Source organism: Hordeum vulgare, chromosome 6H, assembly GCF_904849725.1.
Source record: "Hordeum vulgare subsp. vulgare chromosome 6H, MorexV3_pseudomolecules_assembly, whole genome shotgun sequence".
NCBI lineage: Eukaryota > Viridiplantae > Streptophyta > Magnoliopsida > Poales > Poaceae > Hordeum > Hordeum vulgare.
In genome coordinates, this window is record NC_058523.1 from 500,074,641 (window position 1) to 500,087,408 (window position 12,768).

The following is a 12,768-nucleotide window of genomic DNA, read 5'->3' on the forward strand; positions in this document are numbered from 1 at the left end:
ATCCTCGGTAATATCCAGGATAACAAAGTCCGTTAAGATAGTAACGTTAGCAACCATAACAGGAACATCCTTGCAAATGCCGATAGGGAAAGCAGTTGATTTGTCGGCCATTTGCAGAGAGATTTCAGTGGGTGTCAAGTTATCCAGTTCAAGTCTACGATAAAGAGAGAGAGGCATAACACTAACGCTGGGTCCAAGGTCGCATAAAGCAGTTCTAACGTAGTTGCCTTTAATGGAGCAAGGTATAGTGGGCACTCCGGGATCACCTAGTTTCTTAGGAGTTCCACCCTTGAAGGTGTAATTAGCGAGCATGGTGGAAATCTCAACCTCAGGTATCCTCCTCTTATTAGTCACAATATCTTTCATGTACTTAGCATAAGGAGACATTTTGAGCATATCTGTCAAACGTATTTGCAGAAAGATAGGTCTAATCATTTCAACAAAGTGCTCAAAATCCTCATCATCCTTTTTCTAGGATGGTTTGGGAGGAAAGGGCATGGGTTTCTGAACTGGATGGTTTGGGAGGAAAGGGCATGGGTTTCTGAACCCATGGTTCCCTTTCTTTACCATGCTTCCTAGCAGTGAAGTCATTCTTATCGTATCTCCTATTCTTAGGTTGTGGGTTATCAAGATTAACAGGTTCAATCTCCACATCCTTATCATTGCAAGGTTCAGCATCATCATGAACACCACTATCGATATTATCATTAGGCTCATGTTCATTACCAGATTGTGTTTCGGCATCAGAAACAGAGACATCGTTTGGAATCTCTGGTGTAACAGCAACAGGGTTGCTAGCATGCAAGTTCCTATCATCTTTCTTCTTCTTCCTAGAATGACTAGGTGCATCAGTGCTAACTCCTTGAGAATCTTGTTCAATTCTCTTAGGATGGCCCTCAGGATACAAAGGTTCCTGGGTCATTCTACCGCCTCTAGTGACGACTCTGACAGAATTGTCATTCAACTCATTGAGCAAGTCATTTTGAGCCTTAAGTACTTGTTCTACCTGAGTAGTAACCAAAGAGGCATGTTTACTCAACAACTTAAGATCACTGACGTTTCTGTCCACACAATGTCGAGGGGATAACCCTGGGGTAGGCTCATCGAGCCTGCTCCTTCATTTCCTACCCAAAGGAAATGACCAAGTACACTTTCCCAAGGCCCAAGTCTTCTGGCCAGCTAGGTTGCGGCTACCGGCTAGAGGACGTGGCAGCAAACTCTCTGGCCGGCTAGGCAACCCCTACCGGCTAGAAGCGAGACGGCTACCTCTTCCTGGCCGTCTTGGCCAAGCCAGCCGGCTAGACAAGCAGGCTAGCCGGCCGGGGATCTCAACTCACATCAGATCGTAGGTCATGACGAGACCTTATGATTAAAGGTAGCTACGCATCAGCAAAGGTACTGGATCGGAGTGCCCTGCAGGTGCGAGCGTCGGCGGCCACGCCACTGACCTACCCCGGCTTTGATCCATCACCTAGCATAGTGTCGGACCGTCAAACTCCCACTCCATTACTGCACTCGGCGTGGGGAACACTGGAGGCGATCATACTACCTGCCCATGACGAATCTGGCTGGACGACACTCGACGTACAGCGCATGCTCGACGTCAACCTTACGCGAGAGCTTCATTGGATAGCTGGCGGGTCCCATTGCCAGACAAGACCATGCAGCCGGCAGGCCCCTCAAAAGAGAAGACAAGACCCTCGTGGCCCCCCTGGTCAGTCGGCGAGGCTGCCAGCCGGGTCCCACTCTTGTACCCTTTGTCCATATTGTAGGCCGGTGGGTTCGTCTATAAAACCCCTCGGTCACCCTCCATGCAGAGGGTCGGTCGAACAACACTTCACACCCACCAACCACATAGAGAGAGGCAGAGACGAGTCGGCTGCTCCCCTCTTCCTCCTCCTCAACACAGCTCCAGGAGCGACCTTGTAATCCATCCATATACATCATACACTCCGGCAAGACTAGGGGTCTTATCTCTATGGAGAGCCCTGAACCTGGGTACATCGTGCGTTCCATGCTAGTACCAACATCGTTCCCAGCGCCCTCCTTTGTCCCTTTGGTTCTCACCGACTATAGCCTACCTATGGCATATGTTGTGAGTATTCACCAACATTTTGCGCCCACCGTGGGGCCGATCGCGATATTGGATGGCTTTATGCACTAGGCAGGGCCCCGCACCTACACCACCAGATGCATCGCGTCCGGAGCGATCTGCATGCCCGTGGAGCCCACTTTCGATGAGGCAACTCCGATGATGATCGACGTCCCCGTCCGCCATGTGGATTTGGAAGAAGATTCTGATGACGAGGCGCTTCCTAGCATCGTCGTCGCTGCTATGGAGAACCTCAGCGTTCTCTTTAGCGACCTGCGTCTCAACGATGGTCCTCGCTACTTCGGCGAGGACTTCGACGTGGAGGCTCTATGCGCCAGCTTCAGCAGGCTCTCTATCGCTGAGATGCCCGCACATGACGTGTACCCCAGCAATGTACTCGTCTTCGACAGCCCTCCGCCGTCGGTGGGGCTCTTCACCCCATACGATGTCGCCGCCGTCTCCAACATCATGGAGGTGATGGTTATCGGCGCTGGCACTAGCACGGCTCATGGCAAGGCGTCAGCAGACGCTGGTGAGCCTGCTGCTGCCACCTCTCAAACTCTTCAGGACGCTATCGCCGGCCTGAAGACACCCATCGCTACTACCGCAAACCCTAACGACGCCTGAGCCTCACTAGAGGAGGCTCGCAAGCATATCTTGGAGGAGGGCATTATCGTCGCCTCGGCAAAGCGTCGGATGGAGGCCATGCAGCGCGAGTATAACTCCACATACGGCCTCACTCCAATTTCCGAGACCCCTAGCCGGCTTGGATCGGTCCGCGGCCGCGGCCGGTTCATTGGTGAAATCCTAGGCGGCAACCAGCCCACCTACGAGACCCCTGTGGCCAACTTGCGAGTGGTGCAGGCGGCCATGGAAGAAATGACGAGCTTGGAGGGCGAGGAGCGCGCCTTCCAGGAGAAGCGGGTCAAGGATCTCCTTGATGCCGCCAACGAACAGCAGACTCGGCTTGACCCCGGTCAGGCCCAGTTAGAGTCTCCGGGACCCAACCCCGGAGCACGCCGCAACCCTAGCGGTCAACACCATGTGGAGGGATCATCCTCGCATCGCACCTCCGGCCGGAGGGGCGAGGGGAGTCAGGACCGGCGCTCTCAGTGCCAGAGCGAGCACACTTCGAGCAGGCGTCGCGGAGGCGACGATAGCGATTCGGCGTGTGAGGTTCCTCGCCTGGGAAGTACCCATGTCTCCGGTTCGCGAGGTGCCTCTCCTCTCACTGCTCGGATCGGCGCTCGCACTCCTAGGGTGACCAGGACGCCCGCAGGCGTCTCATCAGCCTGGCCCAGTCAGCCTTCCTGGAGAAGGACGGTCCCATCGGTCCGGCCTGCTTCGGCCCCCGGATCCGAGGGGAGCCATTCCCCCGAGGCTTCACCTTGCCTCGGGACACGCCCAAGTACAATGGCACTACCAAGCCAGAGGACTAGCTGATCGACTACACCACAGCCGTCGGCATTGCCAGGGGTAACAAGCACATAGCGGTCTGCTACGTGCCACTCATGTTGGCCGGCTCGGCTCAGACTTGGCTTAACAGCCTTCCGGCCGGCAACGTCAACTCCTGGGTGGACTTCGAGGAGGCGTTCGTCCGGAACTTCACTAGAACCTACAAGCGCCCTGGCCGGCCTCGCGAGCTGGCCATGTGCGTCTGATACGTCTCCAACGTATCTATAATTTTTGATGGTTTCATGCTATTATCTTGTCAAACTTTGGATGTTTTGCATGCCTTTTATATATTTTTTGGGACTAACTTATTAACTTAGTGCCAAGTGCCAGTTCCTGTTTTTTCCATGTTTTTCACCCCTTTCACAGGAGAATTTGAAACGGAGTCCAACCAGAATAAAATCCCCGAAAAGAATTTTTTCGTAAGAAAAGAAGATCAGGAGACTTGAGAGCCAAGGCGGGGGGTCCCCAGGGGCCCCACAAACCCAACCCTGTGGCCAGGGGGAGGCCGCGGCCCTCAGGCTTGTGGGCCCCCTGGACACCCTTTGCCCTAGGTTTTGCGCCTATATATCCCCAGAAATTCCACAACAAATCAGGAGATCATCGAAAGCAATTTTCCGCTGCCACAAGCTTCTGTCTCCGCAAGATCCCATCTGGGGCACGTTCTGGTGCCCTGTCGGAGGGGGGATTCAGATATGGAGGGCTTCTTCATTAACACCATGACCTCTTCGATGATGCGTGAGTAGTTTGGTATTAGATGGCTTCTTCTCTCTCTTGGATCTTCAATACAAAGTTCTCCATGATCTTCATGGAGATCTATCCGATGTAATCTTCTTTTGCGTTGTGTTTTTTGAGATCCGTTGAATTGTGGGTTCATGATCAGATTATCTATGAATCTTATATGAGTTTCTACTGATCTCTCTTATGCATGATTTCATATCCTTGTAATTGTCTTTGAGTTGTGGGTTTTGTTTGGCCAACTAGATCTATGATTCTTGCAATGGGAGAAGTGCTAGGTTTTGGGTTCATATCGTGTGGTGACCTCACCCAGTGAGAGAAGGGGTAGCGAGGCACGCATCATGTTGTTGCCATCAAGGTTAAAAAGATGGGGTTTTCATCATTGGTTTGAGAGTATCCCTCTACATCATGTCATCTTGCTTAAGGTGTTACTCTATTCGTCATGAACTCAATACACTAGATGCATGCTAGATAGCGGTCGATGTGTGGAGTAATAGTAGTAGATGCAGAAAGTTTCGGTCTACTTGTCTCGGACGTGATGCCTATATGTGTGATCATTGCCTTAGATATCGTCATGACTTTGCACGGTTCTATCAATTGCTCGACAGTAATTTGTTCACCCACCATGATATTTGCTATTCTGAGAAAAGCCTCCAGTGAACACTATGGCCCCGGGTCTACTCCACACCATATTTTCAGCCTTACACTTTTTACTTCATTGCACTTCCCGCCTTCAGATCTCACTTTGCAAACACTCTTGAACGGATTGACAACCCCTTTATAGCGTTGGGTGCAAGCTCTTTGTGTTTGCGCAGGTACTATGGACTTGACAAGATTCTCCTACTGGATTGATACCTTGGTTCTAAAACTGAGGGAAATACTTACTGCTCCTGTGCTGCATCACCCTTTCCTCTGCAAGGGAAAAACCAACGCAAGCTCAAGAGACGACAGAAGGATCTTTGGCACCACTGCCAGGGAAGGTCTTTTGTTGACATAGGACAAGGATTTCTGGCGCCGTTGCCGGGGAGGATCAAGTCAATAACTCATCCAAGTAGGTGTCGCAAACTCATCTCTTGCATTTACTTTGTTTGCCAGTTGCCTCTCGTTTTCCTCTCCCCCACTTCACCAATTTTCCTTTTTCGTTTGCCTTTTCGTTCGCCCTTTTTCTCGCTTGCGCTTTGTTCGCTTGTGTGCTTGCTTGCTTGCCGAAGTCACCATGAATGAAAACACCAAACTTTGTGACTTCTCGAATAATAATAATAATGATTTTATTAATACTCCGATTGCTCCCACCACTAGTGCGAGTCATACGAAATCAATGCCGCTTTGCTGAATCTTGTTATGAAAGAGCAATTCTCCGACCTTCCTAGTGAAGATGCCGCATCCCATCTCAATGCCTTCATGGAGCTTTGTGATATGCAAAAGAATAAAGATGTGGATAATGACGTGATTACATTGAAGCTTTTTCCTTTCTCGTTGTGAGATCGCGCAAAAACTTGGTTTTCTTCTTTGCCCAAAAATAGTATCGATTCTTGGGATAAATGCAAAGATGCTTATATATCCAAGTATTTTTCGTCGGCTAAGATTATCTCTCTCCGTAATGATATCATGAATTTCAAGCAACTTGATCATGAACATGTTGCACAATCTTGGGAGAGAATGAAATTAATGATTAGAAATTGTCCCGCTCATGGCTTGAGTCTTTGGATGATTATTCAAATCTTTTACGCTGGCTTGAATTTCGCTTCTAGAAATATCTTGGACTCCGCCTCAGGTTGAACATTCATGGAAATCACGTTAGGGGAAGCCACAAAGCTCTTAGACAACATCTTGACGAACTACTCTCAGTGGCACACTGAAAGGTCACCTACTAGTAAGAAGGTACACGCTATAGAAGAAATTAACTCGTTGAGTGCTAAGATGGACGATTTAATGAATTTGGTTGCTAGTAGAAGTGCTCCTTTGGATCCTAATGATATGCCCTTGTATTCTTTGATTGCGAGTAGCAACGCTAGCTTGGACGTTAATTTTGTTGGTAGGAATAACTTTGGCAACAACAATGCTTTTAGAGAAAACTATGTTCCTAGGCCTTTTCCTAGTAACTCCTCTAATAATTTTGGCAACACCTACAACAATACTCATGGGAATTACAATAGATTACCCTCTGATCTAGAGAGTAATATCAAAGAGTTCATCAACTCTCAAAAGATTTTCAATGCATCCATAGAGGAAAAGGTACTCAAAATTGACGATTTGTCTAAGAGCGTTGATAGAATGTCTAGTGATGTTGATGCTTTGAAAGTTAGATGTGATCCTCCTAAGATCAACATGGATCAAACTTTGAAAGCTATGCGTGTTTGCATGATTGACAGCCAAGAAAGAACCGCCCAGATTCGTGCTAGACATGAATGGCTTAAAAAGGCGTGTTCTCGTGATAAGAATCACGAAGATCTTAAAGTGCTTGGTGTGACTCCCATTGAATCTTTGTTTTCTTGTGTCAAACCTAATGATTATGGGGCTGGATATGAATCCACTTTGGTTGGAAAGTGCCCCAATGATTCGGAGTCCATCTATCTTGATGCTAAAACAATTGAAAGTGTAGTAGAAGATGTTAAAACTTTGAGTACTAACGAAATTACTGCCATGGATTTCAAGGAATTCAATTATGATAGTTGCTCCTTGATTGAATGCATTTCTTTGATGCAATCCATGTTAAACTCTCCACACGCTTATAGCCAAAACAAGGCCTTATCCGATCATATCGTCGAAGCTATGATAAAATCTCTTGAAGAGAAACTTGAATTGGAAGTCTCTATCCCTAGAAAGATTCATGATGAGTGGGAACCTACCATAAAAATCAAAATCAAAAACTATGAATGCAATGCTTTGTGTGATTTGGGTGCTAGTGTTTCTGCGATTCCAAAGTCTTTATGTGATGTTCTAGGTTTTAATGAGATTGAAGAGTGTTCTCTTAATTTGCATCTTGCTGATTCTACTGTCAAGAAACCCATGGGAAGGATCAATCATGTTCTTATTGTTGCAAATATGAACTATGTACCCGTGGATTTCATTGTGCTTGACATTGATTGCAATCCTACATGCCCTATTATTCTTGGTAGACCTTTCCTAAGGACTATCGGTGTTATCATCGATATGAAGGAAGGGAATATTATATTTCAATTTCCTTTAAGGAAGGGCATGGAACACTTTCTAATAAAGAAAATAAGATTGCCTTATAAATCCATGATGAGGGCCACTTATGGTTTGAGCACCAAAGACGACGATACGTGATTCTATCGCTTTTATGCCTAGCTAAGGGCGTTAAACAATAGCGCTTGTTGGGAGGCAACCCAATGAATTTATCTTTTTCTTTCTGTTTTGTTGCGTCCACACCATCATAATTCTGTTGTGGTTGTGTTTTTTGTGTTTCTTTTTGTGTCTGAGCCAATCAAAACCTTTATGACTAGTCTTGGTGATGGTTGTTTGATCCTGCTGGAAAAAGACAGAAACTTTTCGCTCACGAGATGATTTTTCAATTTTATTCAGAACGATATTTTGAGTTGATTATTTTTGCTGCTGGTTGATATGCCTCTTTACCAGGCAATCGTAATTTTTCAGATTCTTTGAGGTACAAGAAGTATACTAAGTATACAGATTGCTACAGACTGGTCTGTTTTTGACAGATTCTGTTTTTTTGAGTTGGTTGCTTGTTTTGATGAATCTATGGTTAGTATCGGGGGGTACTAGCCATGGAAAAGTGAGAATACAGTATCCCAACACCAATATAGATATAATTCAAGTTTTCTACAGTACCAAAAGAAGTGGTAGTTTGTTTTCTTGTGCTAATGTTATCACGAGTTTCTGCTTAAGTTTTGTGTTGTGAAGTTTTCAAGTTTTGGGTGACGTTCTCATGGACAAAGAGATAAGGAGTGGAAAGAGCTCAAGCTTGGGGATTCCCAAGGCATCCCAAGGCAAATTCAAGGACACCAAAGTCTTTTATTTTTGTTGTGTCCCAATCATCCTTGCTGCACACCTTTTTGAGAGAGAGAGACATGCACTCATCGTGATTTTCCTAGAATGGTCATAGTGCTTCACTTATATCTTTTGAGCTAGATACTTTTGCTCTATGTGCTTCACTTATATCTTTTAGAGCACGGCGGTGCGTGACTTGGTAGTTGGCTTATGCTATGAAAGTAGTCCCAAAGGTGATAGGTACCCAAAGAGGATACAAAAACCTCCATATTCATGTGCATTGAGTAGAAAGAGAACTCTTGATTCCTCTCAATTAGTTTTGAGACGTGGATTTGGTAATATTAAGAGCTATGTTAGTAGGGTTTGTGAATCTAGAGATACTTGTGTTGAAGTTAGTGATTCCCGTAGCATGTACGTATGGTGAACCGCTATGTTAGGAAGTCGGAGCATAATTGATCTATTGATTGTCATCCTTTGTGTTGAGGTCGGGATCGCGCGATGGTTAAACACCTACCAACCCTTACCCTAGGAGTATGCGTTTAGCACTTTGTTTCGATTACTAATAAAAACTTTCGCAAAAAGTATGTGTGTTCTTCATGACTAATGTGAGTCCATGGTATAGATGCACTTTCACCTTCCACCATTGCTAGCCTCTCTAGTGCCGCGCAATTCTCGCCGGTACACAAACCCACCATATGCCTTCCTCAAAACAGACACCATACCTACCTACTATGGCATTTTCATAGCCATTCCGAGATATATTGCCATGCAACTCCCACCGTTCCGTCTCATGACTTGTGCCGTCACTCTCATATTGCCATTGCATGATCGTAAGATAGCTAGCGAGATGTTTCAACGTCATACGCCATGCTAGATCGTTGCACATCCCGGGACACTGCCGGAGGCATTTCCTATAGAGTCCTCATCATTTTGAGCTTTCAGCTGTGAGTAAATAAAAGTGTGATGATCATCATTATTAGAGCATTGTCCCATATGAGGAAATAAAAAAAAGAGGCCAAAGAGCCCAAAAATAAAAAAAGGGAAAAAAGAGGCCTAAGAGCCCAAATGAAAAAAAGGAAAACAGAGAAAAAGAGAGAAGGGACAATGCTACTATCTTTTTCCACATTTGTGCTTCATAATAGCACCATGTTCTTCATGATTGAGAGCTTCTTGCTTTGTCACCACCATATTCTAGTGGGAATCTTCATTATAAAACTTGGCTTGTATATTCCAATGATGGGCTTCCTCAAATTGCCCTAGGTCTTCGTGAGCAAGCAAGTTGGATGCACACCCACTAGTTCTCCTTTTGATCTTTCACATACTTATAGCTCTAGTGCATCTCTTGTATGACAATCCCTACTCTTTCACATTGATATCTATTAATGGGCATCCACATAGCCCTTTGATACGCCGAGTCAATATGACCATCTCCTCCTTTTTTGTCTCACAACCACCACCACACTCTATTCCACCTATAGTGCTATATCGATGGCTCACGCTCATGTATTGCGTGCTAGTTATAAAAAGTTTGAGAAAGTAAGAGTGCGAAAACAATTACTTGGCCAATACCGGGGTTGTGCATGATTTACATTAGTTGTGTGAGGATGATGGAGCATAGCCAGACTATATGATTTTGTAGGGATAACTTTCCTTGGCCTTGTTATTTTCAAAGTTCATGATTATCTTGCTAGTTTGCTTGAAGTATTATTGTTTTCATGTCAATAGCAAACTATTATTTCAAATCTTACGGATCTGAACATTCATGTCACGTGAAAGAAGTTGCAAAGGACAACTATGCTAGGTAGCATTCCACATCAAAAATTCATTCTTTATCACTTCCCTACTCGAGGAAGAGCAGGAGTTAAGCTTGGGGATGCTTGATACGTCTCCAACGTATCTATAATTGTTGATGGTTTCATGCTATTATCTTGTCAAACTTTGGATGTTTTGCATGCCTTTTATATGTTTTTTGGGACTAACTTATTAACTCAGTGCCAAGTGTCAGTTCCTGTTTTTTTCATGTTTTTGACCCCTTTCACAGGAGAATTTGAAACGGAGTCCAAACGGAATAAAATCCCCGAAAAGAATTTTTCCGTAACAGAAGAAGGTCAGAAGACTTGAGAGCCAAGGCAGGGGGGTCCCCAGGGGCCCCACAAGCTCCCACCCCGTGGCTAGGGGGAGGCCGCGGCCCTCAGGCTTGTGGACCCCCTGGACACCCTTTGCCCTAGGTTTTGCGCCTATATATCCCCAAAATTCCACAAAAAATTAGGAGATCATTGAAAGTACTTTTCCGCCGCCGCAAGCTTCTGTCTCCGCAAGATCCCATCTAGGGCATGTTCTGGTGCCCTGCCGGAGGGGGGATTCGGATATGTAGGGCTTCTTCATCAACACCATGACCTCTCCGATGATGCGTGAGTAGTTCACCATAGACCTACGGGTCCATAGCTAGTAACTAGATGGCTTCTTCTCTCTCTTGGATCTTCAATACAAAGTTCTCCATGATCTTCATGGAGATCTATCCGATGTAATCTTCTTTTGCGGTGTGTTTGTGGAGATCCGATGAATTGTGGATTTATGATCAGATTACCTATGAATCTTATTTGAGTTTCTTCTCATCTCTCTTATGCATGATTTCATATCCTTGTAATTCTCTTCGAGTTATGAGTTTTGTTTGGCCAACTAGATCTATGATTCTTGCAATGGGAGAAGTGCTTTGGTTTGGGTTCATACCATGCGGTGACCTCATCCAGTGACAGAAGGGGTAGCGAGGCACGCATCGTGTTGTTGCCATCAAGGGTAAAAAGATGGGGTTTTCATCATTGGTTTGAGATTATCCCTCTACATCATGTCATCTTGCTTAAGGCGTTAGTCTGTTCATCATGAACTCAATACACTAGATGCATGCTGGATAGCGGTCGATGTGTGGAGTAATGGTAACAGATGCAGAAAGTATCGGTCTACTTGTCTCGGACGTGATGCCTATATGTATGATCATTGCCTTAGATATCGTCATGACTTTGCGCGGTTCTATCAATTGCTCGACAGTAATTTGTTCACCCACCGTGATGTTTGCTATTCTGAGAAAAGCCTCTAGTGAACACTATGGCCCCCGGGTCTACTCCACACCACATTTTCAGCCTTACACTTTTTACTTCGTTGCACTTTCCGCCTTCAGATGTCACTTTGCAAACAATCTTGAAGGGATTGACAACCCTTTATAGCGTTGGGTGCAAGATCTTTGTGTTTGTGCAGGTACTCTGGACTTGACGAGATTCTCCTACTGGATTGATACCTTGGTTCTCAAACTAAGGGAAATACTTACTACTCCTATGCTGCATCACCCTTTCCTCTTCAAGGGAAAATCCAACGCAAGCTCAAGAGACGACAGAAGGATCTCTGGCACCACTGCCAGGGAAGGTCTTTTGTTGACGTAGCAGCGTCCAGAGGCCCGACGAACCCCTTCGCGACTACTTCACCCGATGGACGGAGCTTTGCAACTCCTGTGAGGGGGTGCATGAGGTACAGGCCATCCAGTACTTCATCAACGGTTGCCGAGACGGCACCCTCCTGAAGCACAAGCTCATGTGCTCCAAGCCAACCTCTCTGGCGGTGCTCATGGCCAAGGCGGATAAATACGCCATGACCGACTCGGCTATGCGCGTCATGGTGACCGCCTTGGACAAGTCTGTCCCCATGCCGGCTACTCCCAAGCCGGCTGGAGACGGTCTAGGCGGCCAGAACAACAACAAGTGCAAGGCGGATCAGATGGATTCGCGCTCCAACAACAAGTTGGTGGCCGGCGTGGAGGGCGAGACGTTGGCTCCTCAAGCCGGCCCTTAGTGGAAGCGTCCCAACAGGAGCAACGCCAACTGGCTACCGAAGCAGTCCTTCGAGCAACTGCTTGACGCCCCCTGCAAGATACATTCTGGGGCGCAGCCGTCTAACCACACCCTTCGATAGTGCAGCTTCGCACGCCGGCTGTCGCAAGGGGATGGCCTACCGGCTCCCACAGGTGCGCAGGCTGCGCCTCATTCAATGGCTCTTGGTCCTGCTCCGGCTCCACAGCCGCCGCCTCGTGACGACGACCGCCTCCACGATGACTACCACCATCAAGACGGAGCATTTGTCGTCTTCACCAGTGAAGGCGACGACAAGCATAGCCTGCGCCAGAGACGGCGTGAGGTGAATGCCATGGCTCCCCCGGTTCCCGAATACATGCATTGGTCTGACAAACCAATCACATGGAGCTGGGTAGACCACCCTGCGGTGATGCCCAACCCAGGCTCATACGTGCTCGTCCTCGACCCCACATTTGCCTCCAAGAGGCTCACCTGTCGGTTCTCCCGGGTGTTGGTCGATGGCGTCAGCAGCATCAACATCCTCTACCTCGACACTCTCCTCAAGCTCGGGCTCAAGGAGACGGACGTCCTGCCGACCAGCACTGTCTTCCACGGCATCGTGCGTGGGCAGTCCTCCTTGCCTATCGGCAAAATCCAGTTGGACGTCCTCTTCGG